At 40.6% G+C, this 26163-nt stretch overlaps 1 long non-coding RNA gene across 1 annotated transcript in view; it reads right to left on the bottom strand.

Moving 5' to 3' along the window:
- Positions 1–407: 407 nt before the first annotated feature.
- Positions 408–26163, bottom strand: part of LOC127050847 (uncharacterized) — a 62252-nt gene continuing 36496 nt past the window's right edge. Inside the window, exons 2-3 of the long non-coding RNA XR_007774298.1 lie at positions 1045–1116; positions 408–470 (exon numbers count right to left, since the gene is read on the bottom strand). This is a non-coding gene — a long non-coding RNA (uncharacterized LOC127050847). The remainder of the gene's footprint in view (positions 471–1044; positions 1117–26163) is intronic.

Genomic DNA, 26163 nt, shown 5'->3' with positions numbered 1-26163 from the left:
GAAACAAGGAAAATAAATCCCATCAGTAAGTAAATGAAGTGGATCTCAGCATAACCAATCTATGAGCCTAAATTGAGTTTAACTCCCATGGTGAGAAGGTTTCAGATTCATAAATTATAAACCCAGAAGGGACTATTGTGACCATACTTACAAATTTAGGGGGAGATTTTCAAAGACACAAAGGGCAGTTGAAGCATCTAAATCTATTGTCTTTTAGTGGAAGTTGGGTTCCTAACTGCCATTTGGGCCTTTGAAAATCTCCCCACTGACAAAGATAATATTAAATTGGCTCATGCCCACAATGCAAAATCCTGATACCTAATAATCTGCTTTGAGTTATTAATGTCTCAAATGTAATCAAAATTTAATAGAATTTGGGGTTTGGGATAGGGGATTGTATCCCCAACTTGAGTGAGGAAGAGAAGGTTATTTACCTCATGCAGGTTCTTCAAGATGGTTGTTGAGATGGCCTATTCGGAGGAAGTAAAAGATGCATTACTGAACAGTCATAGAAAGAATATTAGAAAGACATATATCCATAAGTGGAAACAATTCAGCACTTGGTACCAAGATAAACAGATGGTACCAACATCTTCCCTTCTAACAAGGGTCCTGAACTACATATTTGAACTTAAAAAATTGGGACTCTCCACAAGCTCCACCAAGGTACACTTGGCGGCTATCACAGCTTTCCAAGAGAAGGTGGATGGAATCACTATATTTGCCCACCCAAAGACTAACTGCTTTCTTAAGTGCATTGAGAACACCTGCTCCACAATAAGGAACCCACTGCCCAAACTTGTCTTATGCAGACTTCTGGGAAAGACATTTGAATCCCTCACAATTAGCTCATTACGACAATTATCTATGAAGATGGCCTTCCTCGTTGCCATCACATCCTCCAGATAAGTCAGAGAGTGAGGTGCCCTAACAGCATATCCCCCTTACGCAACATTCTTTAAAGATAAAGTAACTTTAAGACCACACCTCAAGTCCCTATCCAAAGTCGCTCCCCCTTTCATTTGAACCAACTCATTTACTTACCTGTGTTTTTTCCAAAACCACATGCAGATGGAAGGGATGCTTCCACACAGACATTTGCAGAGCATTAGCTTTCTACATTGAAAGAAAAAAAATTCTGTGGCCTTTCTCAACAATGTCCCCATTACCAACATTTGCAGAGCAGCAGGCTGGGCATCAGCCCACACATTCACAGAACACTATGCTATAGAACAACAGTCAAAATCAGATGTTTGCTTTAGACTCACAGTGTTATCCAACATCTACAACACAACTCCAAAGCCCCGCTCTTCCGCTGAGGAGCACTGCTCAACAGTGACCTAAAGTGGAGCACCCACAGGGACACTCCTCGAAGAAGAAGGGAGTTGAGTTGCCAAATACATTCTCTGATTATGATGTTATTTTCAGAATAATGGATGTATTTACAGTACCACACTAGACCTTCTGATCATTAGACCCATTCAGAAATGTTAGGAATGAGGGGATTTGGGCATAAGTCTGAAGTTGGAAGTACAATTCTCTATGTAATTTGGTCAGGAACTTTTCAGCTAAACATTTTTCAATTTGTTGAAACCAGAACTTTTGATGGAAACATATTGGTTATGAATAAACTTTTGTCAGGATTGTTTTTCAAGTCCAGGAGGAAATTTCCTGTAACAGAGAGAGAGAGAGAGAGATCCAGCCCAGAATAGCCAAGCAGTTGGGGGACTCATGTATGAGACCCAGTGTTCAGTCTGCTAGATTCAGACTACTGATGTGAACCTGGGTCTTCCAAATCCCAGCAGTGTATCCTAACCATCTGGCTATCCCAGCGATCTCTCCCATACCAAATGTTTTTGTGAAATTGAATTCTTGTTTCCAGGCAGCCCTGTATGTAATCTTACTCCTGGTGTACTTGGCAATAAACTCTGTAAGTAATTGACAGGTCCTAAAGGGAGGTCAACCTTTCTTATTTTTAAATATCTGTTAATTTCACACACACACACACACCAAAGAAAAATTATTTGAGGGCACAGCTACCAGTAAATCATAGTTCTTCTGCCACTCAGAAGAAAAACAGTAATTCATTGCATTTAACCTGGAAGAGGTTAAATACATTACAGTTACTATTCTGATTCTATTTGACTGGGATACGGCACACTTAAGCCAACAGCACAGATGATTTATTTGCCTGTCTAGATAAACTGCCTCCTCAGGTCTGCTTCTCATATTTAAATATAGTTTAACTTGGGCTATGCCTACATTTACGACAGCGTGTAGAGTACATACACTGCATGCCCCCATAACACAGCTATAAGTAGCAGTGTATATGGTGAGGCACTGCTTAGGTGAGTAGACACATCAGAACCTTGGGGTATGTACCCTACATGGATCTCTACACAGAAAAGCAGTGGCTTCCATGGCTACACTGCTATTTTTAGCAGTGTAGTATCCTGCTGCCTCTCCACTGCAGGAGCCTTTCCCCACCACAGGGAAAGGCTCAAGCAGCAGGAAAAAGGTCTAGCAGGGGTAGCAGTGGGAAAAAGCTCTGACAGCTCCCTGCTGCCAGAGCCTTTTCTCCTGCCTCCCCTGTGCCAGAGCCTTTCATTTCCATGTGTAGCTACACTCCACAATGTGGATGCACCCTACTCCACTGCAACATGTAGCTGCATGCTGCCACCACAGTAGACAAGGCCTTAGTGTTAAAAATAGTGTGTTGGGGGGTAGAATATAATCCAGCTATAACTACCTTAAACACAGCAGGGAACACAGGAACATAGGAGCAATCACACTACATGAGACCAGTGAGCCAGTTAGTCCAGAATCCTGGCTCTAACAGTAGCCAGAACCAAAGACTATGTTTTCCATTTCATTTCGCAGTCTGATTCTCACTCTATCTTTGATGGGGTTACGGACAAAGTGCTAGACTTGAAAAAAAAAATTGCTAACGAATGTATTTCACAGGTAGGCAAGGTTTCCAAGATTTCAATACATTTAAAATGATTTCCTTGAAAAAAACAAGGTAGAGGTTTGTCAGATTTGCTGGCTTTCTTATAACAAAATATTTTAGGTGCTCTAATTGCATACACCATTCCGATAATATCAATTACATTTATTTCTCCAATAGTCTTGATCATTTATTTCAAAGTGTTACTAAATCAATATTCTGTAATTTTTCCATTTGGGCTTAATTGATCCTGAAAAGCCAGAAGTTGTTGGTTTACCAAAGCAGTCACACTTCAAAAGTTTCTCCAACTTTGCAAGATTCTAACATTCTTGAGAAAGAGTCCCTGTATTTAAAATGAGGAGTGCAAGTATCAGCAGCAATCCCTCTCAAACTGGAAGAAACTTTTGACGTGCAACTCCCGAGACCGTTTCCTTCCTGACACTATTGAGATAGCCCTGTCCTTTCTCACTTTGTGGTCCCCACCACAGCAAGGGACAAGAAATCTCAAGGGTGCAGTGATTAACTAGATAGTTATCTGTGGCATCATTACACTATATTTCAAGTTTATCCATTGACCAGTGCCATCCACCCTTTAGTTTCCTTTACTATTAACATTATTACCAGTGGAGCATGATCCTGAAATGCTAATTGAGCCAAATCTGACAAACAATTTCTCTGGCAACCAGCTGAATATCAAGAAAAGAGTAATCTAATCTCAAGTATGATTGGTATCTCAGTGAAAAACGTGCAATCTCCTTTCAGAGGCTGCAGATGGCATCTTACATGTTTTTGTCTCCTAAAAGTTTTCCTAATGTTTTCACTTTCAAGATCAGAGAGTTACCAGGATTTGAACAATTTTAGAAAGTAAAAACAGTGACACCTAGAGCAGGGCCCCATTGTGCCAGGTATTCTACAAACAGATATGGTATGGTTTCACAGTGAAGGGTACGAGGGTACAGGTACTCTGGCTTGCCAAGCCCACCTGTAAATGTCCACACTGCAGAGTCACATGCAACTCATTCCAAGGTCCACAAAGCAGTTACTGGAGTTTAGCACTAGGATTTATGGGGTATATCCCCGGGTTCTTAGAACCTGACTACCTTGAGCCAGACTAGGAATTTATTGGTGGTGTATTGTGGGAAATCTTGTCTGTCCTTGAGTAAGAGGCAGTTCCTACCTTGAAGAGCTAACAATCTAATTGGACAAGACTGCTCGATGGAGGGAAGGGAAACAAAAGGGAAACTGACTTTCTTGAAGCCCACACAGCAGCTCAGTGGCAAAGCTGAAAAGAAAACCCCCATCTGCTGAGTTACAGATCAGTGCATCCTGCAGTAGACCATGCTATCTTGCTCACAGCTTCAGCCAGTAACTGATCATTATATTCAGGATGAGGAAGGAATTTTTTTCCTTCAAGGCAGATTGGCATGGACCCTAGGGTTTTCATAATCCTTTATGACATGGAGCATGGGCCACTAGCTAGGTTCATCTGGGTATAGATCATGTAATCAATTCCCTACTATTGCAGGGCCTCAGGCATTGGTCACTTCAGTCCCTCCTATTCTCTGCCTGTGGCACATAAGAGATTAGTCTCTGGTTTAATTCTGGTTGTTGGGTTTGGTGTGGTGGTGGCTGGGGGGTGTTTAGTGGTCTGTGACATACAGGAGGTCAGACTAGATGATCTGGTGATCCCTTTTGACCTTAAACTCTATAACTCTGGTAGTGACAATGAGTCCTACCCACTCCCTATTACCAGTGTTCCATGGGTATGCAAATCTTGAATATGTAATTAAAAATAAGCAGACTAGAGCCAGCATATACATTTTATTCCCATTTTCTCCAACAACCAGTGCAATCCTACCCTCCTCTCATAGTATTGTTGCAGTCAGATGAATGGAACATATTTATGCACACACAAAAATCTTCTCACACCCTGGCAATTATCATACTATGAATAGTAGAAACACCCTTCCACACTTCAAATTTTCATGCTCAGTGTTTGATGAAAGGAGACTCTTGAAGGAGGGAAAAATCAGCCTTTAGGTTCTTTTTAGATAAGAACTCTTTCATTTTACAGGAATGTTCATACTCTAATGTCTAGTGAGATAATTTTACATGAATCACCCATTACAGAATGTTAACACTTGGGTTTGTATCTTGCAAATAATTGAACTCAGAGTAATCTTTTGTTAGCAAACATCTGGAATGATAAGTGAGAAAGGAAGAGAAGAGGTGTTCTAAAACAGATTTTATAAAACTGTAATGTTCCTTGGTTTCTTTGTTAGAAAATCCCAGAAAGTATATGCCTATCCCTTTTTATAATGATTGAAACTCTACCTATCATGGTAAATCAGTAGGCCATGAAAATAAAAAATTCTCATAGCTAAGCAAGAGAGAATCCAGACCATAACATGGTTAGGAAAGGAAATTATATGCTCAGTAGAGCCTTGCTTCTTCTTTTAAAATTCTGAACTCCCTCTTTCCACCTTCCATTTCAATAATATAGTCAGCCACTAACTCTACAGTAGAAACATAATGTTGAATCAACAGTATAGTTGCACACATACTTGAGTGAAATATATGCTTCGTCAACCCAAGACCCGTGGATAATGAAAAAGGATAAGACAGCAAGATCTGTAGGGGAAGAGATGAGGGATTACAGACAGGATACACTATAAAGAGTAGACAGAAAAATTTCCCTGCTTTGCACAGCAAGTCTTTGATCCATAGTTGTATAACTGGCAGAGGTGCCTTACACGCAATATTCACAACTCTCCTAGATTCTAAGAAATGAACACAGTTCAAAACTCAATCATCTATACTAAAGGCTTTTCTCAATAGGTTCTCCACACTGTTCCACTTTCATTCTGTGTTAGGAGGAATGCAGGATAACCCTATTTTATACCATATCCCAAATACACGTAAGATCATGAACTCTAGAAGTGGGCCAACTTAGCCATCACTGTGTTAAATTCTCCTCACCAGGGCTGACATTTGATCCATTGTGTCTTGTTTAACTTGAGCATCTCAGTAGCTCGCCCCTTGCACATGATATATTTTCTAGATATCTCTGTATCGTGAATAATTATTTTTCTCATTTGCCTTTTATGCACATACAAATTCTGTCTACCCTCAACGGTGAAGCTCCTGTGTAAAGCTGACGGAGGTTTTGGAATTCACTCCTATAGCAACTAAAAATAATCACCAACCTCACCACTGTCAGATCCAAATGCAAATCCCACTGTCTTTGACCTTGCCTTCCCACACAGAAACTCCAAATCTATTAGCATTTCTGGGACACACACAAAAAATCTAATATAACTTATTCACCCTGGGGGGAATTTGAAGAGGAAACTTTACTGATGATAAGTCACCTTGTATGATTTTTAACTCTGAAAAATACTTAGAGGCCATGGTGATGGATCTGATATAAGAACCTAAATAAAACAGAGCTGGAAACTTTTTTGATCAGAGAGAGAGTATGCCATACTGAAAAAGGAAATATCTTTTATCATGATTTTGGTTCAGTACAGAGTACAAGTCAGAATCAGCTGTGGACTCCTTTAGGTTATTCCAAATATATGAAAATAAAAAATATTTCCCACCTTTAACCATGTTTTGTATATTATATGTATATTTCTCTTGAGATAAACATATGTATTTGCTTTAACAGACTCTCTCTTTTCTGACAATATCTCCTTTCCCTCCACCCCTCCCCAGCAAGCTTCCTTTTCAAATTATCAGTGGCTGAAAGTTTGGGTTGGGGTTTTTTTTAAGCAAACAAATAGATTACCCAACTTTAACTAGATTCATGTGCATTTGGGAATATATTAAGTGTTTTACTATTTCGTTAATATTGCATTACAAATCCTGGAAGATTGTTCCTTGCAATATGTGTTCACAGATATATTCATCGGAGAATGAAAGCTTAATTTTCTAATAGCATTTAAGATTATTTTAGTAACAGTGCACATATATTATCAGAGGAAGAAACAAAATTTTAAGTCTCTTCTCTGCTATGTTTGTTGTTTTACTCTTTGACCACTATACCCTAGTGAGTTATGGCAGCTCCAGGATACTAAATCTTCTTTTCTCACGATCCAGAAATGCTGAAGTCAGTAGTTCTGATTTTCTAATCTGTTACACCACTTTTGTGCCAGTGTAATTCTACTGAAATCAGTGGCCTACCACCATCAAAAAATTGGTAAAATATAGGGGAGAATCAGGCCTAGGATGTACAGACTGCAAACTTGGTAGTATATGTTTTTTCACATTATCACAATACTGCTAAAGTATGTTTTTCAGTATGTTTCACTGTGATGTAAAAGGAAATACTTTAATCCAAGTTAGCACATTGAAACTACCCCATTTGGATACCGCATTAGTCAAAACGGGGTTTCAGAATACTTGTTGTGGTAGAATTCAAACTTGGTCTCATAATATACTAGACACATGCTTTTAAAATTGTATGAATATAAATATGGCCACTGTCTTTCAAACCAAGGTAAATTTTAAATGAGAACCACAAAGGAAAAAACCATAGTGTTTGCACCCTAGTTTTCTTCTTTGTGATATATAAAGAAACCCTGAATTTCTTTCCCACATAAAATAAAATTCTGTTTGTGGTTTTTTCCCCCACCTCAGTTATGCCTTTCCTGTTTTTATTTAAGAACTCTTTTGAGGACTAGATAAGTGATGTTACTCAGCCCTTTATTGCACAGAGAAAGCTTTTCTCCCAAATGTTTTGCAGAAGTTAGAGTTAAATAGTTAGTTACAGTATGTCCTACTAGTTTTCTTGTCTTCCAGTACATGCAAGGAAGTGACAACCTAATATTTAAAAGGTAAAAAGCATGCAGAATAAAACCTTTAAATATATATATATATATATAGAGAGAGAGAGAGAGAGAGAGAGAGAGAGAGAGCTATTTAATGCAGTAGAATGAAATAAAAAGGGTGTGTCTACACTTCGTTTTGCTTTTGTTTAGGCCACCTTTACAAGTAGTAGCTTGGAGATGGCTTGTGTGACATCCTGAATACCTAACATCTTATTAGTGGAATTTGTTACAGTTTTTACTCCACTGAATGTTAACTACTGCTACACAGGCCATCTTTAAAACTATACTTAAATAATATATTTTACACATTGCCCTATTTTTAATTATTAATACCTTTCTGAGGATAAGTTGTGAACACAGCTCTCTTTACTTTCTAAAGGCAGAACTACTATTCCAGGCATAGTCAGCTCCAGCTGTGGTGCAGAAGTCTAAAAATAAATGGAGATACTGCAGCCTGGTGAGACTGTTATACCCCTATGGTGATGATTCTTGCTCCTCAGTGAGTTATACTAGTTCAGAACATCTAGTCCACCAGGCTGCTCTGGTGTATTAGCCGAGAAAGGTTTTGAAGTAGCGGCCTCTTTCTTGCAGATGGGAGAGGAAACATGTCTGTTCATGTTAAGCACATAATAAAATGCATTGAAAAGCCTTTCAAGTCTGCAGCAGTTCTGACATAGCATGGTGCCATGATGAGCTGTTGCTAAGACCTGGATTCTGAAAAAATACAGAAGTGTAATCAGCGTTCTACAAATCAACTGAGCAAAAATCATTCAATAAAAAGCCTTTCCCTCCATAAAAATCTTCCCTTTTGTTTCTGATTAGCAGCCAGAGCACATGTGCATTCACTAGCCTCTAAATACAATCACTAACATGTCATTGAAATGGCTTTTATCCCTCTGAACAGCCTTCCATGGGCATTTTTGCCTATTTCTCCAAACAGTCTGTGGCATCTTGGCATAGACTTTTTTCACTAAAGGAAAGGCAAAGACATCCAGAAATAACATCAAGCTATCAAAGCCAGAGCCACAGACTAAAAGAAACCAGCTTCTGAAATAAAAATTAAGGAAATCAAAAGACTTCTCCAAATAATAAAAAGAGTTCTTAAATAACTGCAGCAAAAGCCATCTGAATTGAAAGCAAGCACTAACTCCAGTTCCTGAAAGAGAGAGAGACACAGAGAAATCAGTTGCCTTTATACAAAGAAATGTGTTAAGTCACTTGTAATAACCACCAATAGTTGCAGTTCAAAAAAAAAAAAAGTCAAGTACCATCCAAAAATAAGACACTGTTAAAAATCAGAAAGTTGCTCCAGGGTATTGAAAATTTGTATTAGAAACTAAGAGTTTATATATATTCTGTCAACTCAGTGACTTGGCATCAGTTTTACCTATGCAAGAGGTCAGGGTTAAAGAAGAGCCACAAGACCGTTGCCTTTAGGACCAGCAGGGATTGGAAGTGTTGCTGACCTTTTGGGCTCAGGGGAAGGTAGGGTGCATCTTATGTCTCTCTGGAACACTCCCCAGCAGCCTCCAAGTAGATATCTAGCTAGAATAATGACAACAATAATCACAATCTTGAAAATAGTGGAATATCTGAAGTAGCAAGGGGCAGTATTAAAAAAGGGAACATCCTCAGGAACTATTAAGGACTCTCTGAACGACTCAGAGTATGAATCCAGAGTCTGCTTCCTTCAGAAGCTTCCCTTAAGAGTGAGGACAGGGATTTAAGACAGCAGGAATAAAAACATGTGTTATTAGAACTAAGGAAGGAGAAAAGAAGATTGTGAATCATCATTAGTCATTATAAGGAAATAAAGGAATACATTCTGAATACACTTGAAGCTCTTGACAGGGGGAATGACAGCTATTGAAAAGACAACACAGCACTCCAACCACTATGACAGTGCTACAATTGGATTTTACATGAAGCACAGTCTGCTTGCTCCTGAGATGTCATTTGTGAATCAGCTAGGGTCTGACACATCAGCTGCTCCAGCAAATAACGTATCACTGAACGTACAAAAGGTTAAAGTTCTGTTTACTTACAGATCATAAGAGCAGAGTAGCAGCAAGAAACCATACTGCCCCCACCCATGAGCTTTTTGGAACTACAGCCCTAAAAAGCTGCTGGACTTTTAATCCTGGATCCTGGTGGGACTCATGCATTATGATGGACCTCAAAAGAAACATTAAGGATCTAATCCTTAACTGGTATAAATGGATTCAGCTCCATTCAAGTCAACATCTAGTCCAAACAGCTGCTCTCGTGTATTAGCTGAGAAAAGTTTTGAGTTAGCGGCCTCTTTCTTGCAGATGGGAGAGGAAGCATATCTGTTCATGTTAAGCACATAATAAAATGCACTGAAAAGCCCTTGAAGTCAATGGAGCTGCACCCATTTACACCAACTGAGAATCTGGACCTAATATCTCAGCCTACATCCCTGCAAGATATGTAAAATTTAGCAGCATCCCCTAGAGCTGGTAAAATTGAACATGTTTTTATTCAGAATAAGGTAAAATGCTGACTAATCTTGTTCTGAAGGTGCTTTTTTAAACAAGGGTTGGGACTAGAGTTACATTAACAGTGGGCACTTTCACATAGCTCCTTGGCACAGTGTGTTAAGTGCACTGGCCTTTCACCTCAGTTCAAGTCTAACATAAGGCTAGACAATAGATAATCAGTTTGGAAGTCTCATCTACTGCCTAGTAGATATTCATCTAGGACCTGACCCAATTGAAAGATCCACTTTGAAAGACTCCCATTGACCTATATAGCAAAATTACCTCACAGTTTGGCACAACTGGCAGTCTGCCTGTAAGATAGGACCCGAAATGTAGCGTAACATCAGCTGCCAAGTGTGCCAGAATTGCAGGGCAAACTGCTGGAGTCTACAGTATCTTGTGGGACTTGCCACAATGACTCCTTTCTCTGAAAAAGGAATCCCACACAACTGCTTTAAAAGCTTGTGTTTGGCAAAGCCTCTTTAAGCATTGTGTGCACATAATAAAGCTTTTTCACAGGAAAAAAAATAACAAAGCTTTTAAAGCTCCTGAGGCAGCTACAGGGATTTACTCCCCTTGAAGAGGGAATCCAAGGTGCAGGCTGCACAGAAACTATGTTTATAAGTTTTTTATAGTCAGATAAATCATTGCAAATAAAGAAGAGAATCAGATCTATTGAACCACCACAGATATTATTACACTATTTAACTGAAGAGACCAAATATGGCTTTACAGCTGGAGCAAGGAATAGGATTCAGAACTCCTAGGTTCCACTCATGTCTCCCAAAGTTATACAGCAAGTCAGCGGTGGAAATGTATTTCCACATTTCTCTGCCTTGGTTACCCACGTCTACAAGAATATTATTAGCACTTATTTACTTCACAAGGATGCTGTGACGCTGAAATGATTTATAGTTTAAGTGTTTTGACATTCCAGAATGGAAATCATTATCAGCACTTATACATTATAGTATATCTCACCCTATTTTTTGTTAACATGACAACTATAAATACTCTATAGAATGCACAATTGCATGCAACAAAATATTTCTTCATAAGCTTAAAGCATTATAGGGAAATAAAGAAGTAAGTTCTGAATAGCAGTTGAAGCAAACAAGTTAAAGAAAACTGACCAGATGATCTCTTCTACCTCTATCCAAAAGTTAAATCTGGTAGGATTGAAATGAATTTTAAGGGAAGACTCCACTTCCCCTTTAACAACAAGGTCCAAGTCGGACAATAGCCACTCAGTTTAATCCTTCTAAGCACAAGTACTGAAAAAAATCTATGTTCCCATCTAAGGTTAGGAGAGGACATAGGGGGCCTGTTTTTAATCACACTAAGGATGTTTTCTAAAGGTGCATATTGATTTCACACTGTCAAACTGCAAAAAATGTTATAACAAAGCAATTAAAACTGTTGATAATTATTACAATTAACTCACTGCATCTTACTAATGGAATGTTCAAGCATCCGAGAATTCCTGATTATCAGAAACTAATGGATGTTTGGAAGAGGAATGTCATTTTCCGTAACAGTATGTTCTTAGCTGATTTAATGTTCTCTGCAAACAGTTTTTCTCCTCTCTCTCGTCATTTGTGGTTTTGCAAGGGAAAGGACGGTGGCAGTGATTAGTTTTTCTTGAGAAGGAGCAGGGCTCTTCACTTTGCTTTTGTGCCAGGGGGATGTGAAGCCAGGATAAATAAAAGGTCTGCATTTCTATATACATAAATTCATTAGATTAATCAGGCCTAATTCTGGTGTCAGTTACATCCGTGTAAATGTGAACTAGCTCATCTGAAGTCAACAGTTTTACACTCATGTTTGTGAGACTGGAATCAGGCCTGCTATACCTAGCAGTATTCCTATATTATGGTCATAACCATTGCATCAGAGCACCTCTTTCTCATGGGGGTCTGAATTCATTCTTACACTGGTGCAGAGCCTGGCACAGGGACTTAAGGGAGGCAATGCACTTCTCCTATCCTGGAACTGCCAGAGGCCTAATTACAGAACCCATTGCAAGTTATCTACCCTAATTTGCTCCCTGGATACAGCAGTCCCTGCAAAGCTATGTAACAGCTAGAGAATAGCAGAAGCACAAAGACACTCCAGTTACACTCACCTCTGTCTCCAGAACCACCTCCTGTATTGCAACAGCAGCTGTGCTCCAGCCAGAGGGGGGCCCCACACTGGGATCTTTTCTGCAGGAAGCCTTCCAGCAGATTTGCAGCCCACTGAGGCCAGTGTAAAGAGCCACAACACAAATTCAGCTCCTAATTTGTTTTCGGGAATAGTGCTCTGTATTTCAAGTGTCTTCATTTTGTTATTCAGAAAAAATATTATAATTAACAGGGACATACAAACTCCTCATTATTTATTTGTTGAATACCAGTGGTGTGCTTGGCACTGTAACTGAACCTACAGGAGACATAGTGTCTGCTCTAAGGTACTTAAAAGCTACTATAAATAGACAATATAATTCAGATACATAATCTATTAGAACCGAAGTGGCTCTTCCCATGAAAAACGAGTGAAAGGAGGCTACAAGTGGAGGAAAACTCCATATTCTTTCATTAGAAGGGTATTTAAGGTCTGTTAGTTATTTAATAATAGCAGTGTCCATTTGAATTTTCCTAATAAAATAATTACTAACCAGAAAAAAGTGTCCAAGAAGTAATAAAGATTAAGGTCCCAATTCACGGAAAGCATTTAAGCCTGTGCTTAAAGTTAATCAGCACATCAGTGCTTTGCTTAAAAGGGATGGGATTACTTACATTCTTAAAGCTAGATTCATAGACTTTAAGGCCAGAAGGGGCAATCATGATCATCTTGTCTGACCTCCTGCACATTTCAGGCCAGAGAAATTTGCCTGCCCACTCTTGTAATAGACTCCTAACCTCTGGCTGATTTAAAATCAAATAATGATTTAAAAACTTCAAGTTACAGAGAATCCACCATTTACATTAGTTTAAACCTGAAAGTGACTCATGCCCTATGCCGCAGAAGAAGGCAAACAACCATCAGGGTCTCTGCCAATATGACCCTGTGTGAAATTCCTTCCCATCCTCAAATATAGTGATCGGTTAGACCTTGAGCATGTGGGTGACACCCAGCAGCCAGACACAATTGGGAAACAATTCTCTGCAGTAGTTCAGAGCCCTCCTTATCTAGTGTCCAATCATCAGCCATTGGAGATATCTGCTTCTAGCAGTTGCAAATTGGCTACATGGCATTGTAGGCAATCCCATTATGCCTAAGGCCCAAATCCATAAAAGGATTTAGGTACTACAATAGTCAATGTTGCAAGGCCTAACTTTTAGGCACTCGGTTGAGTCTACAAATTCTGAGTTGGGCACGTAGGATCAATACACATTGCATGGGGAGATATAAGCTCCTAAGAATTGGTATTCACAAAAAACAGCATGCTAGGTGAGAGCCTCCTAAGCTAGCCAACGGGAGATGACAAGAAGAGGGGTCCATGCTAAACCCCGTCCCTCTCAGAGTTAGGCTGGACTATCTCCTCTTGGGATCCATATTTGGAAACGTTCTTCTGAAGTTTGGCACCTCAGCCTTTTCTTGTAAGAAATGGCAACAGCACATGTTTAACTCTACACAAAACAGCTGAGGCCAGGGAGGGGCTCTCTTATAGCCTTTTTCCCTGTGATTAGGGAACTCACTTGGAATGTGGGAAACCACTGTTTAAATACCCACTCTGTCTGATGAGAAAAGAGGTAGAAGACTCCTCTTCAAACCCTAAGTCAGGGGTCGGCAACCTCTGGCACATGGCTTGCCAGGGAGAGCACCCTGGCGGGCCAGGCCAGTTTGTTTACCTGCCGCGTGCGCAGATTTGGATGATCGCGGCTCCCACTAGCCCGGTTCATTGCTCCAGGCCAATGGGGGCAGCAGAAAGTGGCAGCCAGCACATCCCTTGGCCTGCGCCACTTCCCACAGCCCCCATTGGCCTGGGACGGTGAACCATGGACAGTGGGAGCTGTGATTGGCCGAACCTGCGGATGCAGCAGGTAAACAAACTGGCTCGGCCCATCAGGGTGCTTACCCTGGTGAGTCGTGTGCCAGAGGTTGCCGACCCCTGCCCTAAGTGAATATCTTAATCACTGGGCTATGGGGCACTCTGGTGTGGGGCTATCTCAGACTGTCCTATTGAAGCTGTTACACTCTGTATAACTAATTTAATATGCCAAGTGGATCATGTTCAGGGCCTCAATCATTGAGGCAGCCACAAAAAGCCTGCAGGGAGTTCATGCCTGTCATGGTGGCAACCCTAGGACTTTCTGGTGGACTCCAGTGGTGAAGGAAGCTGTCAAGTCAAAGAAGAAGGCCTTCTGACCAATGCTCATGCTCCAGACTTCTAATATGACTGAGAGGTACTGTCTGGCTAAGAGGTGTGGCAGTCGTTGAAGTGAAAGCCCAGGCATGGGAGGAGTTTGGAAAGACCATGGAGAATGACTACCAGATGGCCTCAAAGGTGTTCTGGCAAACCATTTGTCACATTAGGAGATGACAGTGGGATGTTGCCCAGGCTGTACTCAGTAAGGGTAGTGAAACGCTGACCTAGACTGAAGAGATCGTTGAAGGGGGGAGGAGCACTTTGAGGAACTCCCCAACTGGATGGACATTAGATCAGATCTATTTCTGATGCTGAGGTCGATACGGCAGTAAAGGGACTTCGTAGTGGTAAGGCAGCTGGTGGATGAGATTCACCTGGAGATGTTGAAAGCACTGGAAATGTTGGGGTGTCACAGTTAACACACCAATGTTGCATGGAAGGTGAGTGCAGTACCTCTGGACTGGCAAACTGGGGTGCTGGTCCCAATATTTAAGAAAGTAGAGCAGAGGGTGTGCTCCAACAATAGGGGGAATCTCACTCCTCAACCTCCCCGGCAAAGCCTATACCAGGGTGCTGGAGAGGAGGTTATGCCAGTTAGTGGAACTCAAATTCAGGAGGAACAATGCAAATTCCGTCCTGGCCATGGAACAACTGACCACCTCTTTGCTCTCTCCCAGATAGTCGAGGAGTCATGGGAATTTGTAATCCAGTCTACTTTTGTTTTGTAGACCGGGAGAAGGCATATGACCACATTCCCTGAGATGTCTTGTGGGAAGTTCTGTGAGAGTATGAAGTGTCAGTGCCGCTTTTGCCTGCTACCCAGTCCCTCCATTCTCATAGTGAGAGTTGCGCTCGTATCCTTGGCATTAAATCAAGTTCATTCAAGCTGGATGTTGGACTCTGCCAAGGGTGTGTCTTATCCCCACTCCTGTTCGTAATTTTCTTCGACAGGATATCAAGGCACAGACAAGCTGTGGAGTGCATCTGGTATGGGGACTTGGAGGTGGCATCTGTGCTGTTTGCAGATGATGTTGTCCTTCTTGCTTCTTCATACTGTGATCTCTGACGTGCACTCGAACATTTTGCTGCTGAGTTTGAAGTAGCTGGGATGAGAATCAGCACCTCCAAATCAGAGGTCATAATACTTTCCCAGAAGAAAGTGCAGTGCTCTCTCCAGATGAGGGGAAGCAGCTGCCCTTAGTGGACAAGTTTAAGTATTTAGGAGTCTTGTTCACAAGTGATGACAAATGGTGAGATCAACTGGCAGATTGGTGCGGCGGTGGCAATGATTCAGGCGCTGTACTGATCCATGGTGGTGAAGCAGGAGCTGAGTTCTCAGAGGAAGCTCTATGTTTACAGGTCGATCTACCTCCCCATCCTCACCTATGGTCATGAACTTTGGGTAAGGATGAGATCACGAGTACTAGCAGCGGAAATGGGGTTTATCCACAGGGTGGCTGGGCTTACGATCCAAGACAGGGTATGGAGCTCAGCTATATAGGTGGGCCTTGGAGTACAGCCACCACTTCTATGGATCAAGAGCAGCCAGTTGAGGTGGTTCAGGCACCTGATAAGGATGCCGACTGGGAGGCTTCCATTGGAACTCTACTGGGCACATCCCACTGAGTGTCTAAGTTCCCTCTAAGCTGGGCGGCTGCGCAGCAGGGTATCAAGGGCTGTGCAGCAGGGAGAGGCATCTCTCCCCCAACCTCAGTCCCGGAGCTGCCCCAGTCAGGGAGCAGCACCTCTACCCCAGTCCCAGGCTGCTCTGGCAAGAGAGTGCTGGGGAGAGTCCTTTCTCCCCTGCTGCATCCCCATGGCAGCTTACATGCCAAACCTCTCATCTCCGGCCCCACCCCAGAGTCCATACCCCCAGCCAGGGTCCCCTCCCACACTTTGACCCCCTCTGCTCCAACCCTGAGCCCCCTCCCACACTCCAAATCCCTCAGCTCCACATCACCTCCATACTGGTGCACATAACAAAATTCATTCTGCACATGGATCTAAAAGATCAGAGGGAATATTACTAATTGGAGGCCCCGAGGCTGACCCAAGACACGCTGAAGGGATTATATCTCCCAGCTGGCCTGGGAACACTGGGAAATCCCCCAGGAGGAGCTAGAACCTGTTGCGAAGGATAAGGAGGTCTGGTCCTCCCTACTCTCCATGCTGCCGCAGCAACCCTCACCAGGAAAAGCAGCATAAAGGGGAAAAAACCACCACCAGCAGCACTGGGCTAAAGAACAAGTGAGAATGATTCTATAGCCCAGTGGTTAGAGCACTCCCCTGAGAAGTGGGAAATCCATGTCAGACACTTGCCTACCCTATTCACAAGGAATCATTTGGATTAATTTACATCTGTAGAGCTCTACGGTGATTTATAGTGCTATGTGTTTGTGTAAATTAGTCTTATGAAGACAACCAAATTCACCTGCAATAATTTAAAGGAAAAATAAACAGTTAAAAAAAACCACAGAGAGGAGGCTGGATATGGCTTCACGGTCAGTTTCTGCTGTGACTTACACCCATTGCTCCTGTGAAGCTGCACAGGGTGCAATTTAGGTCAGAACCTGACCTGAAGTTACATTGCCTTTCTCCCATGATTTTAAACAAACATATACTAGGCTCACAAGCTCAGAAGACTCAGAGAACATTTTTGGATTTTAAAAGTGAGGCAGCTTGTTTCCCAAACTCTCACAGTTGTATCTATGAATCAAAGACTGTGAAAGTAGAACAGCGAGTCCTGTTTCTGACATCTTGTTGCCCTTCACGGACCCTAAGGTCATTGTCACATTTAAAGGGTCTGAAATGCAGGCAAACACATTCTAATTCTGATAATGTGACAAAATAAGCTGGAAATGAAAGGATGAAGACATATCATCAGGGACCCCTGGAAGAAAAGCAGAAAATAGTGTGAATGTAAACAAAGTGACAACAACATGTCCCAGTCCTAACTGAATTTCAACTGAAAAATGAGAGAAGTAGCACAAAGATCAATTGAGGAAAATGTGAAGTCCCAGCTGAGTTATATGACTTAATTTTAAGTGTGGAGAAAACCTTTCTTTCTTGAAATTGAGACATATGGGGCAGTTTTATCAGATGAGTTTTGAATTCCTTGTTGCCAACAACAGACAAAATTCCCCCCAAACTCTTGCAGTTTAAGCCACAATGATGATTGATGATGGGGAGGCAGCAGACTGTCATTCCCTAATTCTGATATTTTATGGAGGAAACAACAATCTGAGATAACACAGTTAAACAATTACGTGTCGCCTACTGTGAATTTTGAGTGTACAGAAAAACAAATGATTGTTATCATCTCCAGCAGTTTATGACCAGCTTTGTATCTGGGCAGTAGCACTGTAGTGTGAAAGACATGGTGTGGTGGAGCAAGTCAACCTCAAGTTTCCTACTTCCCTGTCAAGTGAAGCTCAAGCAAGTCACAGAGGTGAATCACACAGAGCTTTTGATATAGTGTTTGAAATAGGGAAGTATTTTCCATTGTTCAGTTCTCCTCTGTAGGTTACAGGCGAATATTGCAAGTGTATTTGTGTTGCTAGTGAGAACGGAGTTTCCCTTCTTTCCACAAATGCTTTTATCTGCCACATTTTTAGCAACTAAAATGTTAACATTAATTAACTGCAAAGCAAATGTGATAGATGCAAAAATAATCAGGCAATGAGTGAACCTGATGAGTGCACTTCATATCTAAAATTTGCTCTCCCCTCCATCCCATGCTGAAGTAACTGCGAATCATTTTAATTATTCTTCCATAAAATGCCATACTCTAAATGAGTTCAAAAATATTTCAGTACAATCCATAGTGCATCACAAATACCACCCTGAGCTAGAGCCAGTTCTGCAGACTTAAATCTGGGAGACAAGCAGAGGAGATGACAAGTGTACACATAAAAGAATAAAATATAGTAGAAACCAATTACATCCAGTCATTTTTCTTCCTTAAGCAAAATTATAACAGAAAAATTACTACAACAAAAGTGACTGTAATTTCTTTAGTGATTGAAAGATATACCTATTTTCTGTAAGAACCAAATTTCAGAGTAAATTATAAATAAATTGTCTTTTTCGCCATGATTATTATAGTTCATTGCATTGGAAACCATGTCACCTGCACTGCGAGATACATTCAGTAACTCATGCCCTAAACAATCAGATGTAATTAATATGATTGTCACAATTAATATGTTTTCATATCTAAGATGAAACAGGCAGATGGGGACAAGAGTCTTCGATGCACCTGGTATCAAATAACAGGAGCCTGATGAAGGATCTTTTGCTTGACTTGTTATTTACATATTTGTCTAAGAATGAAGAGGTCTACTGTGAGCATGTGCAGAAGGTGAGCACGGGCCAGAAAATCCCACAGTGATACTCCTTAAAATTCAAATATACAGCATAATGCATGCCAGCTTTATCATGTCCCTGTCTGAGGGAGTCAACAACTGTAAGCATTATTAAAAGGGAGTGTTCTCACATGTTGGGTAGATACATAATTAGCACTGGGCTGCTCCCACTAGATCTGGAAGATTGATGATCAGATGATTTCAAAGCACTTTACAAGCATTAATGAACTAAGCCTTACATGTGAAGCAGAGAAATATTATCTCCCTTTTACAGATGGGAAACTGAAACAGAGAAGTTAAGGGCTGAATCATGGCCCCTCTGCTATGGTGACCTATGACTGTTCCCCTGCTCTCCCAGTATTTGCTGTTGCTATAAGTTTAACAACACCACAGGAGTATCTGATTGACAGCTATGATTTGCTTATTTTCAACACACATAGGAGCAAGTAGATGAACATAAATAAACATGAGTAACTGGGATTATTAAAGTTGCCAAGAGTCACTGCCTGTTATATTAGTGTAATATATACTACTCCTCCTACTACTTGTGGGAGTAGTTATGCTAAAGACTGGGATTTAGCTAAAATAGTGTAGGCCTGAAGGTATAACACTAGGTCATAATTCTGAACTCTCATTCTGAGGAGGTAAATAAGTGACCACAAAGGGTACAGTACACCACAAAATGCTGCCAGATGGGAGTGAGAGGATTTTTGCAAATAGGTTGCTATGCAGTATAGAGGAAGTTAAACCATAATGACTCATTAAGAAACGATTTATGCAAATTATTAATATTAACTATTATGGTTAGTCATGGATATGCAGAATGCCACAGATGGGATAGGGGCAAGAACTGATCTTATGATAATTGTGTCATAAACAGATGGTTAAGGGTTAATGCCTCTTTTACATGTAAAGGGTTAAGAAGTTCACCTAGCCTAGCTAACACCTGACCAGAGGAACCAATGGGGGAACAAGATGTTTCAAAAGAAAGGAGGGAAGTTTTTCCTTTGTTTATAGAGTTTCAGTTTCAGCCAGAGTGAAAAAGATCAAGGAACCAGCCTCTTATAAGAGTAGTAAGTTTTAGAAAGGGAATAAATAGGTTTACGTTTATTTCTTTGTAACCTGTCTTATGCAATTAGAGGTAGAATCAAATTGGGTATTTTTTTTGTGTAACTAAATTTGTGCCCAGGGGAACATCCTCTGTATTTGGAATCTGTTGTCTGTGAGAGTAGCTGGTATGCTAATTTCTCCCAGAGGGTTTTCTTTTACCTTTCTTTTCTTTAATTAAAAGCCTTTTTCTTAATACCTGATTGATTTTTCCTTGTTTTTAGATCCAAGGGGTTGGATCTGGACTCACCAGGGAATTGGTGAAAGAGTGTCTCAAGGCTACCCAGGGAGGGGAAGGTTTTGGGGGGAAAGGGAGTGATCCAGACACCGAAAATTCTGGATGGTGGCAGCAATACCAGATCTAAGCTAGTAATTAAGCTTAGAAGTGTCCATGCAGGTCCCCACATCTGTACCCTAAAGTTCAGAGTGGGGAAGGAACCTTGACAATTGGGATAATAGAACAAATAAAGATATATATCCGTGACATCTATATAACATGGGGTATAAGATGCTACTACCAGTTCCCTTTTTTTGGGTTCTCTCACTCTCTGGAATTGGTGTTAACTGCATCTGTGACCTTCTGAAGTGATTCATTAAGTGATTCTTAATCCCTGTATTCATTGTCTTCTCCTTTAGAATGTAAGTATGAAATGTTTTTATTAGCCCTGCCATATTAGGTGCACTTTCTGCTTATTTGGATAGATTTATATTATTTAGTAATCATACGTAGTACAATTGTTTGCTTTCTTTGTAAGGTTATAATTGAATCGGTATTGCTCTATAGCAATCACATCAATCCCAGAGAGAAAGAGATAAATTCTGAGAGAAACTTGGGTATAGTCCATTTTGGGAAAGAACCTGTGACTGATTATTCATAATAAACATTATATCTGGGACAAATCAGTTGTGTCATCATTTATCGGGCTGCAGTTTGCACTTAGAGGTGAGAGATGGTTCCTATGCGTATTTATAGGCATTCCTGACACAGTGCAGTCATGTCAACTCCAGGGTCCTTTGCTCAGGCAGATTTCCTCTTCCATCTCCCAGAGCAGTCATAATATAAGTATTTTAACTTAGTAGCAGAGCAAGGAATGGAATTCTGACACAGAGCGATACTCTAACCACTAGATGGAACTGCTTAACCTGGGGCTCACACTATCCTGCCCTTCCCATATTACTAAACGGGGAGTGTGAGCGGTTGCTCGTTGCCAGATTCTGACTTGAGGAGTGGGGGTTATTGATAAGCTAAAGGACGTCCCAATATGGAAAAAGTTGAGAAGAACTATATGAGGCTATAAAAGCAGCAAAGAATCCTGTGGCACCTTATAGACTAACAGACGTTTTGGAGCATGAGCTTTCGTGGGTGAATACCCACTTCGTCAGATGTGGTACCCCTCTAATACTATATGAGGCTATGCTTCCTTTCTGATTAATACCTTTTGTCAGAAATTTAAAGAAATACAGGCATGAAATTAATTAACAGACAGCTAGAACATCTGATCGGAAAACTAGTGTTCAATGCTTCATTGTAATGGGATATGATACTACAATAGTTAGAGTTTTGTGTTTGAATATTATCCTCCTTGATCAACAACTCCAGAGTATTCTCTTCCTCCTCTCAGGTCCCACTTTTGCAGTTCAGGCAGATGGCCACCCTGCTACTCCATCTCCCAAATATCAACTGGGCCCAGGTGCTTCGAATGCTGAAAGATTTACAGCCTGTCTGGTAAATAGCCCTAGAAAAGATACAGGTATACCTTGTGGTAGGATCCATTTAAATCGTGGCCAAATAGGGAAGAAAGAGTCAAAGTAAGAAAGATGTTTACAATCACTTCTCTCTCAATATTTCTAAGTTACATCATTGACTGTAGATGCCTTAGTAATATTTTCAAAGGTAAAGGATGCTTTTGGAGATCTGCCAGGAAGCCTGTTCTTCATCCATTTAATGTGTGCTCTATTGATATTGTAAAGTGCTCTTTTAAAATCAGAATGTTGTATAGTACTAAGTCAGTTACCATAGAAAAGTCTGTTATACTTATGCAGTTACCTTTATCAACCAAACTTGTAATCTCCTCAAGGAATGACATTAGGTTTATTTGACAAAACCTATTTTCCATAAACCATTCTGGCGGTCAGTACCCCCCATAAGGCTTTATGGAAATATGCTTATGCATGTGTATATCTATAACATAACTAGAATGTGTTGTATACTGCATGTGCCATGTAACATATCTCTGTAAAGATTATGATCTACTGAATCTATTAATCCTATTTGTATGCATGTATCATTTTTGTACTCAAAGTTATGAATATTGGCCATGTCCTGGCTTGATTTCTAAATAACCTTAGTAGAGAATTTGGTCAGTTCCTGGAGAAAGGAATTTGCAAAGTTAAGTGACCTGTGAGGAAGCACTTAAGGAACAATTTATCTTGGAATGCTCCAATCCACGTAATAAGTCTTCCTGGAGACATTCAAAATACCATGTGAGCAATGGCTTCTGCCTGAGTCATGCATGGACATGTGACTTGCCCAGGTGACTCCAGAACTCCATCTTGGAGCTAGACTTTGCATAGGAGAGAGGAGCGGGTCTCCACCCACAAGAGAAAGTCTATTTAAGCCCATATGAGACCCCTCCATTTTGTCTTCAGCTGGCTAAAGACAGAGCCTCTCCACTCCTAAAGATACCTGAAAGAAATTGGAACAAAGGACAGTGACTGCAAGGAGTGTGAGTGATTGCTGGACCCAGACTAAAAGGAGATTAGTCTGTAAAAGGGAGCATTCTGGAACTGGTGAGGATCTTATCTGTATTCAGTTTCTTACTGAATTAGACATAGACTGGAGTGTTTTATTTTATTTTACTTGGTAATTCACTTTGTTCTGTCTGTAACTACTTGGAACCACTTAAATCCTACTTTCTGTATTTAATAAAATCACTTCTTACTTATTAATTAACCCAGAGTATGTGTTAATACCTGGGTGGGCAAACAGCTGTCCATATCTCTCTATCAGTGTTATAGAGGGTGAAAAATTTATGAGTTTACCCTGCATAAGCTTCATACAGGGTAAAACAGATTTATTTGGGTTTAGACCCCATTGGGAGTTGGGCATCTGAGTGTTAAGGACAAGAACACTTCTGTTAGCTGCTTTCAGGTAAGCCTACAGCTGTTAGGGGTCGTGATTCAGACCTGGATCTGGGTGTGCAGCAGGCTAGCGAGTCTGGCTCAAACCAGGCAGGGCACTGAAGTCCTAAGCTGATGGGGCAGGAAGGCAGGGGCAGAAGTAGTCTTGACATATCAGGTGGCAACCCCCAGGGGGGTTCTGTGATCCAACCCATCACAACCATGTTGTCTGGAATTATTTTATTCCTATTCTTTTCAACTTTATCATTTTATCAATTATTTTGGCTAGGATTAATGTCAAACTAACTAGCCTACAGTTATCCAAGTCATCCGCTTGCCCTTTTTGAATACTGGAACAACATTAGCTCTATTCCAGTCTGATGGAATTTCCCCGGTATTCTGTATTAAAAATTAACATCACTGGACTAGAGACCTCCTCAGCCAACTCTTTTGGGACTCATGGGTACGAATTATCCAGGTTTTCTGAATTAACAATGTTTATCCCCAGTAGATGTTGTCTAACACCAACCTCAATTATTAATGGATTGAAGGCAGCTTAGCCTCTATGATGATGGAAGTCATAGAAACACCTTTGATAAATAGCTTTGACTAGATATGTAATGATCTTTATATTCATTAAATAACACTGGTCTACAATTTTTGAGAAGTTGTCTGCTTCAGAGATAAAATGTGATATTTATTATGTATTTTGATGTGCTGAATTCAAATATGACAATTAAAACAACTGATTGGCTACTGTTTCTAAGACATTTAAGTTTTTACATTTTATGTCTATGCATATTGTGTAGATAGTAGAGTTTTAATCATAAATTGTAAACCTAGGTCTTTTCATGTCTTTATGGTTGCTTTACATGATCATATTTCACCTGTCCTGTTTATGCAACACTTTAAAAATCAGCAAAAGGGTTATATAAATAAAACTGATTATGAAACAAAAGGCAAAAAACTATTCTGTACATAGTTTAGTCCTATTCAGTGTCTACTCGGCGCTTCTTGGCTTGTCTCTTGTATTCATTAAATGGAGCATCTCTTGTCACTGTCCAGCAATAGTCTGCAAGCATTGATGGGCTCCATTTGCCCTGATAGCCTGCCAGGAGATTCCACTGCTGTAGTCTGGAGCCCAACAGCTCTGCCTTACTCTTGGGTAGTTCCAAATCCCTGACAAGGTCATTCAGTTCACCTGGTGTTATGAGGTGTGGTTCAGAGGACGAGGATGGGAGAAAATGTGGGTCCTGTGACATTGATGGTTCAGGACCAGAAGTTTCATCCTCTTCCTCTTCCTCGTCTGACTCAAGTGAGAATGATTCTGGTGCATCAGGAACCGGCAGTCCTTCTCCGTGGAGTACTGGGTGTATAGCTAATGGAATGTTTGGATAATGCACAGTCCACTTTTTCTTCTTTGACACACCTTTTCCAACTGGAAGCACCATGCAGAAGTAACAATTGCTGGTATGATCTGTTGGCTGTCTCCAAATCACTGGCACTGCAAAAGGCATAGATTTCCTTTTCCTATTCAACCACTGGCGAAGATTTGTTGCACAAGTGTTGCAGCATATGTGTGGGGCCCACCTCTTGTCCTGATCTCCAATTTTGCAGCCAAAATAAAGATGATAGGCTTTCTTAAACATAGTGGTTATACTGCGCTTTTGTGATGCAAAAGTCACTTCACCACAACCATAGCAGAAGTTATCTGCACTGTTCACACAAGTATGAGGCATCTCTGCTCATTTTGGCTAAACAGAAATGTGTCCCTTTGCAAAATCAAACACTGACAAAGAAGAGAGCACGACACTGTATGATTTCTAGAGCTGATATAGGGCAATTTGTTCAGCAGAGTGATGTAAGCTTCGTTATGATTGCATCATCCATTACTTCTAGGAATAACATGATGCAATTCATATCATGTATGACGCAATACCAGCTTCAGATTGCATCATTCATTGTTTTGCCTAAAAAGCAAGTACTGTCCAAACCCAGTCATAGATTTATTCATAGATCCAGTCAAAGATGTATTTTAGTCATTTCTGGTTTAAATTGAGATCCCTTCCCTTTATAACTCACTTATCCTCCGCCATTCCCAAGTCAAGGGTCGTATATACTGACCCAATAGCATATCTTGAAAACTAGAGCCAATCAACAATTTTAAGTTCTCAGTGACCCAGAATTAGTAAAGTTGGACTACATTTATTTCAGAAGCATTTTGGCTGTAGAGCAGTGTAACAAGCCTATGAATGAGAAAGGAATTAAACTTTAATAAAACAAATCGGAGAGATTCTTTGGTACACAGCCATCTGGTGTTCCCAACCCCCACCTCTAGGGCACATCTCCAAATTCCCACACTCACAACACAGTCCCTTATAAGGGAATATCTCCAAATAATAATCTTTCATGAACATATCTGTACATCTTCCCTCTTAAAGAAAACAAAATTAACTCTTATACAGTTAACAACTATCTAATAACAAATGCATTAAATTCTCAACCCATCTAGTACATTTCAATAGATCCAACGTGTCAACTACCTAGAGAGGAGAGAGTACCAGCACGTCACTCTGGAATGAATCTTTACCACTCACTTTCTTCAAATAGTCCTTCTCCAGGCAGGTAAGCAAATCTCTGACTCTTTCAAAATGTTTAATCTCCCATTCTGATCTTTTCAGTATCAGCCTTCCATTAGAGTCTGAGTTGTTCCCTTGTTTCTTGACAGTTTCTCCTTTGTGCATTGAGGAGGATAAAGGATCAATCAGATGGGAATTGCCAGAGTTGAGATCAGCTGTCAATGTGTTGGAACTTTCTGGGATTAGCCATAGATCTCTTTGACTATGTTGAAACATGTATCAGAGGGGTAGCCGTGTTAGTCTGGATCTGTAAAAAGCAACAATGAGTCCTGTGGCACCTTAAAGACTAACAGATGTATTGG

This window comes from Gopherus flavomarginatus, chromosome 1, assembly GCF_025201925.1.
Source record: "Gopherus flavomarginatus isolate rGopFla2 chromosome 1, rGopFla2.mat.asm, whole genome shotgun sequence".
Lineage (NCBI taxonomy): Eukaryota > Metazoa > Chordata > Testudines > Testudinidae > Gopherus > Gopherus flavomarginatus.
This window is presented reverse-complemented; position numbering and strand designations above follow the sequence as displayed.